General features: G+C 44.3%; 1 long non-coding RNA gene across 1 annotated transcript; it reads left to right on the top strand.

The window, feature by feature from the left end:
• Nucleotides 1-3,823: 3,823 nt before the first annotated feature.
• Nucleotides 3,824-6,831, top strand: LOC117422838 (uncharacterized). The gene is made up of 4 exons (XR_004547700.3): nt 3,824-4,071; nt 5,240-5,331; nt 5,829-5,879; nt 6,469-6,831. It is a non-coding gene; the product is annotated as an uncharacterized LOC117422838 (long non-coding RNA).
• The last annotated feature ends 669 nt before the right edge of the window (nt 6,832-7,500 follow it).

The following is a 7,500-nucleotide window of genomic DNA, read 5'->3' on the forward strand; positions in this document are numbered from 1 at the left end:
GTCATCATCATCATCATCTTCATCTTCATAAGTGTAGAAGCATGGTTTGTTTGGGGATGCTTTACATTGCAGATCTAGATTTACTCTTAACACTCCCACAATATATATATATATATATATATATATATATATATATATATATATATATATATATATATATATATATATATATATATATACAGTATATTAAAAAGACTGTACAATGGACACTGTCACCATCTCCCCATGTTTCCTTCTGTGTTAAGAAAGTATATTTCAGACAGAAAAATACACTTTACTGTCATTGCATTTAAAAAGATTTCCTGTTTGTACGGGATAAAAACCCACTGGGCTTCATCGTCTTGTTTTCAGTGGTGTGTCCTGTGGCAGGCAAATCACAAAGCAAGCCATGATCATTTATACAAACGATAAACAAAACCCACCCACACACAATGTGGTTTCTAACACACAGCAGCTCGTGCAGTTAGGAGGAAACAGAGCAAAGAATGTACAGAGCCACTGAAAACACAAACTGGTCCCAGCACTCCCAGTCTAGCTTTCAACAGCCTTGCTAGCGGCCCTGGGGGTTTGTTTAGGGTTCTAAATCATTGCAGTGTGGGGGTTGGTTTCATTTTTTATTGCATGGGCTCAGAGGGTGTTGGGTCTCATCTGCCAAAGCGATTTCACACTCTCTGAAGGTGTCACTCAGTGCTGAGATATACCCCTGTATCACCATCCTGTTTCACAACTAACGTCTTAATAAGAAGTAGAAGATGCAGCAAATAACACTTATACTCCAAGATGGCAATGTGCTGTTAAATGCACAGAATAACAGATTAGTGTCCCCGAGGATTGTGTGTGCATCGCTTGTGTATGCTTACATTGTGGGGCAGATCTCTAGCCTCTGTGCTGCCCTCTAGAATCACTCTGAACAGTCTGCTACTGCAGCACCGTTAGCTGGTGTCTCCCCTGTCAGGCTCCATTGGTCACTGGTTCCAAAGCAGCAGTATGTATTTGCCAAGTGACTATCATACTCAACCAAAACTAATACAGGCTGCATGCACTTCCCTTCGGAACAGGTGTCTTGTATGGGAGCGACAGTATCACTACAACACCGCCTCATTATTTAACAGCTAGTCTGTGTTAAACTCTCTCATACAAGTTTACTGCGGTAATCTTGCTGTTTCCCCCCATGCCTTTCTCGTGGTTATACAGTGCATTTACCATGGTTTTCCAAGTTTTGTAATGATTTACCATACCTCTTTGTGCTTTACAATGCTTCCCTGTGCTTTACCATCCCTCTGTGCTTTACAATGCTTCCCTGTGCTTTACCAGACCTCTCTGTGCTTTACAATGCTTCCCTATGCTTTACCAGACCTCTCTGTGCTTTACAATGCTTTCCTATGCTTTACCAGACCTCTCTGTGTTTTACAATGCTTTCACTGTGCTGTATTACACTTTGCATGTACTATACTGTATTGTATAAGGCTCCTTCACTAAATCACTGCAGATGGTCTGGCGTTTTCATCAGCAGATTTCACAGATGTACATTTACTTCAAACAGCATTAGAACTTGTTCATTTTGATACATGCAGAAGTATTATTGTAAGGTGTCCTGTCTGCTGTAAAGCTTGGACTTGTTATTTTTCTATATATGATAATGTTGTATACATTTGATCGTTTATTTGGGAGATCTAGTTTGTAATGTTTCAACATGTTTGCACAGTTTGACATTAAATAATAAAGATGTTGATGTATGAGTTAACCCAGCGCTGTGCAGAGATCTGACTCTTCTGTGTGTTAATAGAGTAGGGGAGCTCTGGTGCTCAGGACAGCACAGCTATCTGACAGTCGGCTCTGGTTCGACGTGCTTGACCGTGTGACCTTGGCTGATAAAGTACACATAAGCTGGAGAGGTAAGCTGGTCTCTTGTCATGCAACTAGAACCACGTTGACTCAGTGCGTACATTCAAGCTCTAGTAAAACAATCGCCAGCTGTGGCTTTTTGTTTCTTCTTGCATTGTAAAACACTGGGGACTAAACCCTTCTAGAGCAGTAATAATGCGCTTGTATTCACACAGTGCATCCGCTTGAATTCATCCAAACGTTTATTATCACGAAGCGCTGAAAAGAAATGAGACAAAGTGACAGATTTATCAAAGGGCTTTGCACCAAAATACAATTTGCACAAAAAACCTGTTAATGCTACTTATTAGAAAAAACAACAGCCTTGCAGCACTCTGCTTTTCTGAGTCGTGACATTAACACAGAACTGGTCCTTCCTGGCTTTGCAGCATTTCAGTGTTTGGTGTAAAGTCCTTCATAATTCTACCGCGACGTTTCTTCTTGCCCTGAATTATTACTATAACCACAGAAACGGTAAAGAATGAACAGTTGGAAGGGCAATGGGATGGTAGTCACTTCAGGAATGCTCCAGTGAAATGCTGGCTAACCCCAGAGAGAATCTCACTGATGAGGGGCTCTGGCATGACGGGGCAGGGCTGGCTCAGTCTGTGTGGCATTGGAAGCAAGCCCGAGGGTGCCGGGGGCTGGGGAATGCATGGTATGAGCAGAGATGGGGGTTTATCTAACAGGCTGCTGTCTGCACTCTCTTCAGACAATGCAGCTCTCTGAGCTGCATTGTCTTTGCTCTCCTTCTACTAATGAGAAATACCTCTAGACTGCACTGCATTATGACTACCTATATATATATATATATATATATATATATATATATATATATATATATATATATATATATATATATATCGCGTTCTATGAAGATTCACATTTCTATGAGAATGCAGAGCAGCCCATGGTACAAGACTCAAGACAGGACTCACCATCGTCACAGACCAGAAACCGTACCTGACTGATTCATGAGTGGGTTTGAACCTAGCTAAGATACCTGGCCACAAGTAACAATTAGTTTGGTAGCCCTCAGAAAATACTACCTCATAAAACCTACGCAGTTCAGAGAAATGGGCTCCTTTACAGAAAGGATTGGAAAGCCAGGAGGGTGGTCCCTCTAGGGCAGCATGGTCCAGCTCACACTGCCATCAGTGCCTGGGCTGCCCTGCTCTGTGGATTCACATGGCCAGTCCCTGTAACCTCTTGCATTGTTCTCCCACTGTGAGATACAGCACTGTGTGTATTTAAATTGCTTTGATTTTATTCATTATGAACATTTCATTGCTTTTTTCCTGGGGGGGGGGGCAGTAGATGGTATTTTTCTATTTCTATTGGACCATTGGCATCTGTTTTTGAAGATGCCTCTAAAGTTGCTTTGGTGCCAAAAGAGCTGACTTGTTGGGTGGATTTGTGACCTTTCTGTGCCAGATAACCGCTGTCGATTGTCCTCCGGATGTGCAGTGCCTTCACACTGCAGCGGGATACTGCCCTGCCTAGCTGTACAACCCAGGGTTAGCATTAGTGGCAGTTTTAAGAAGGAGCTAGCCCCTTAATGCTGCCCATTACTAAACATTAAACCTCCCGTCCGGTGAGTTACATCATGGAGCAAGAAGGGACAGAGGCAGACAGCAGGTTTAGTGAAAGAGAAATGAAACACAGGTAATGAGTTCATTTACGACTACAGTCATTAAAAGAGCACACACAGTATGTTTAGTCTGGAAGTACACTAACTCAAAGCGAAAGGTTCTATCTAAATGTTCCAGCAGTCAACTGCAATGCCAGCAAAGCTGTACGCTTGTCATTAGCTTGCAGTAGCACTGCTACGATGCTGTCGTTAGGGAGGCAGAGAATTAATAGAAAGTGCCCACACAACACATTGTGACTTACCCTCCCTGCCTGCCCTAATTACATGGCATTCTTAGCCTTGTCTAATCGGCAGGTTAATCCAGCAGCAGCAGCAGCAGCAGCAGGAGGGGCAGGGAAGGGCCAGGAATAAGCTGCGGGTGTTCACTGTTTTCTCTTCTATTGACGGGGTTGGTTAGCTGTGGGCGATGGGGTTTGAGTGCTGACCGGCAGCCCTGCTCCTCCAGGTAAATGGGGAGGGATCATGTGCACCACTATCATGGTCCTCAGTACGCTCGCCATCTTCCTGCATCGAAGGTTCTTCAACAAAGTCAAGCCGTGAGTATCTTCTCTTCTTCTTGTAGTTGTAGTGCGGTCTGTCTGTCAGCCAGCTGCTTGTGCAAACGCTGCCGGCTGCTGTGCTTAGTAACCACAGTCCCCCACAGTTAATGTGTTGTCTGCTGCATTACGTTTTATACTGTAGGTGCTATAACACACATTTTAGATGTGTGAAAACAACACAGCCAAGCCATGGATTGCAAAGTGTTTGCAGGCAAATTTTGGAGATACCAATAGGGGCTGTATTCAAAAAAATAAATAAATAACTTATTAAAGTGACTTATTTATAAATGAACACGTTGTATTTTTTGTATACAACTGTAAGTCGCCCTGGATAAGGGCATCTGCTAAGAAATAAATAAATAATAATAATAATAATAATAATAATAATAATAATAATAATAATAATAATAATAATAATAATAATAATATTACTTTGAGTGTCAGTAACATCTTATTCTTCACCATCTCTCTGAGATCTCCCATCCTCTCCAATCAAACCGCCACTTAAAGCTCCACCAATTCAGTGCTGGACCTGGTCGTTCCTGTTCACAGTGGCTGAAGGCTGGGTTAATCTCAGTGCATTCTATTCAGAGTTCAAGAACCAATGCAGCTCTGAAGGACCTGTGGAGCGGTTATACCATCAGAGACAAACGCTACAGCAGGAGTTAACCCAGTGCAAACAGCAGCTGTATACAGGAGCTTTCACACACAGAACGAATGCTTCTCAAATATGCTGCCTTTTACTAGAGTAGAATATACTGTACGGTATCTGTGTGGAATCATCCTTCCAGCTGCTGCTGTCCCATGCTGCCCACGCTCACCCTCTCTCTCTCTCTCTCTCTCTCTCTCTCTCTCTCTCTCTCTCTCTCTCTCTCTCTCTCTCTCTCTGTCTCTCTCTCTGTCTCTCTCTCCTTCTCTCTCTCTCCCTCTCCTCTCTCCCTCTCTCTCTCTCTCTCTGTCTCTGTCTCTCTCTCTGTCTCTCTCTCTCCTTCTCTCTCTCTCCCTCTCCTCTCTCCCTCTCTCTCTCTCTCTCTCTCTCTCTCTCTCTCTGTCTCTCTCTCCTTCTCTCTCTCTCTCTCTCTCTCTCTCTCTCTCTCTCTCTCTCTCTCTCTCCTTCTCTCTCTACTGCTAATGTGATGTGACACTGCATGCTTCTGCCTTCCAGGCACCCCGAGGAATTCGATGAGAAAGAGGTCACCGCACGTGGCGATGGCAGGTAACTCTCCCACGCTCACTAGTGGAGGCTGCATCTCTCAGGTACTGGGAACACTGTAGAGCAGCTGCTGGTTCACCTGTCAGGGAGGGTGTGTGTGTGTGTGTGTGGGGGGGGGGGGGGGGGGGTATTCCACTATCTTTAAAACAGAAAATGAAATTCCAGTGTCCAGTGTTCTGTGTGTTGGATACCACAAAGCAATTATCACCAATGCTAGTTCAATACAAACACAATCAGAGAAGTGAGGGAGGTGTAGGGATATGAAGGACTGTAGCATTGAAAAGAGATGGAGCCAATGACCATGCCATTATAGTGGGAAAAAAATGATTCTAAGATAATATTATAAACTTGTCAATGCTTCAAAAACGCAAGAATAAAACAGCTCCAAGAAATGGCAACGAATCGTCTTCGGCACGCACTTGAATTGCTGTTGTTTGAATGGCTGGTTGAGTTTGTTTTTTCTTTCTCTGAGAAATAATGAGGCTCAGTCCCAGGGAATTTAATAATGCAGAGCTCTCATCGGTCCTCTTTTGCTTTGCAGATGCGGGTTCTAGATGTGCAGCGCACCCTCCTTGCTATGGCTAGAAAGAGGGTGAGTGGAGATTTGATCTACTCTGCTATTATGTTTAACTGGCAGACTCGTCAAAGGCCTGTCTGCATAGTAGCTGATTACAATGCTGCTCCATTCATCTGACTTGCAAATAATAAAACTGAAATATTGAAAGCAGGGAATGAGTGGGGGCTGCTGATAAAGTGAAGCAGCGCACATGTACTATTGAATAAACAGAAATAAGGAGGACACTCTGTATGAACTCAATCCCTGACCCCAGACCACTCAGCAGTACAGAACCCATTGGTACAGCACTATCCAGACACACTCACAGACTCATGCATGTGTCTTCACAAGGCTTCGTTTAGTACTTTTATAAGCGTGGATAATAACCAGCTGTTGCAAATGCTGGCCTGTTTCTTCTAACATGTATACATTAATAAAAATAAAGAATAAGCTTTTAAGCCTAACCATGTTTTTTTTGTTTTGTTTTGTTTCTTAATTTTAATTTTAATTTTGTTTCTTAATTTTGAGCTCTGTGTGAACATAGCCAGTAAGCCCTTCTCATCAGTAGCGACCCCTTAGCTGTAAAGCAATTATCTCCCAATGATCCGATCCCTTTGTTTTCCAGTGAATTTATCCTCATCCCAGTTCTGGAGCTGGCCTGGGCAGCCTCTCCCAACAGCTCAACGCCAGGCTGCTTCTGCAGAACTCCCCAACGTCAAAACCACCTCCCCAAACAAGCTTGCAATGACCGATGTACGGCCGAGGAGCAAGACTGCGCTGGGAGGTCGCTGGGGAGACGCCACTAATCACACTGGAAGATAATAAGGAACATCTCTGCTCCTCACAACCCAAGCCTGACATTTCTTCAGGAGGTTCACTAGCTGGGCCCCCAAGCCTTGTTTTTTTTTTCAAGGTTCTAGATGCACAATGTAGCTCCCGGGATGCATTCAATGCAGCTTTGCTTTAATAAATTGTTGTTTTTGTCCCCCTTCTCTTTTAAATATGTGAAGGTTTGTTGTCCACCCCAGTGAACGCCACATCACTGGTTTTACATCAATACATCACAAGACTGATCAAAGACTGAAATCACAGGACAGGGAGCCGTGGCACTGCAGAGAATCAATGACAAGATTAGAATAAGGGAGAGAGGGCAGCTACCAAGCAAGCAGTTGTGTGCTGTTTTGCAGTCAAGGTTCAAAAGAGAGTCAGGTGGGATATGAAGTCAGAGACAGTAATGATCTCTTAACAGAGGGTTGATTAATATAGAGCCAGTCTCTGAGCCAGGGCTGGAGTCTCAGTAAACCCGGTCACTGAGCCAGGGCTGGAGTCTCAGTAAACCCGCTCTCTGACCCAGGGCTGGAGTCTCAGTAAACCCGCTCTCTGAGCCAGGGCTGGAGTCTCAGTAAACCCGCTCTCTGAGCCAGGGCTGGAGTCTCAGTAAACCCGGTCACTGAGCCAGGGCTGGAGTCTCAGTAAACCCGCTCTCTGACCCAGGGCTGGAGTCTCAGTAAACCCGCTCTCTGAGCCAGGGCTGGAGTCTCAGTAAACCCGCTCTCTGAGCCAGGGCTGGAGTCTCAGTAAACCCGCTCTCTGAGCCAGGGCTGGAGTCTCAGTAAACCTGGTCTCTGAGCCAGGGCTGGAGTCTCAGTAAACCCGC

The sequence above is a fragment of the Acipenser ruthenus genome, chromosome 17 (genome assembly GCF_902713425.1).
Source record: "Acipenser ruthenus chromosome 17, fAciRut3.2 maternal haplotype, whole genome shotgun sequence".
In the NCBI taxonomy this organism is placed as follows: Eukaryota; Metazoa; Chordata; class Actinopteri; order Acipenseriformes; family Acipenseridae; genus Acipenser; species Acipenser ruthenus.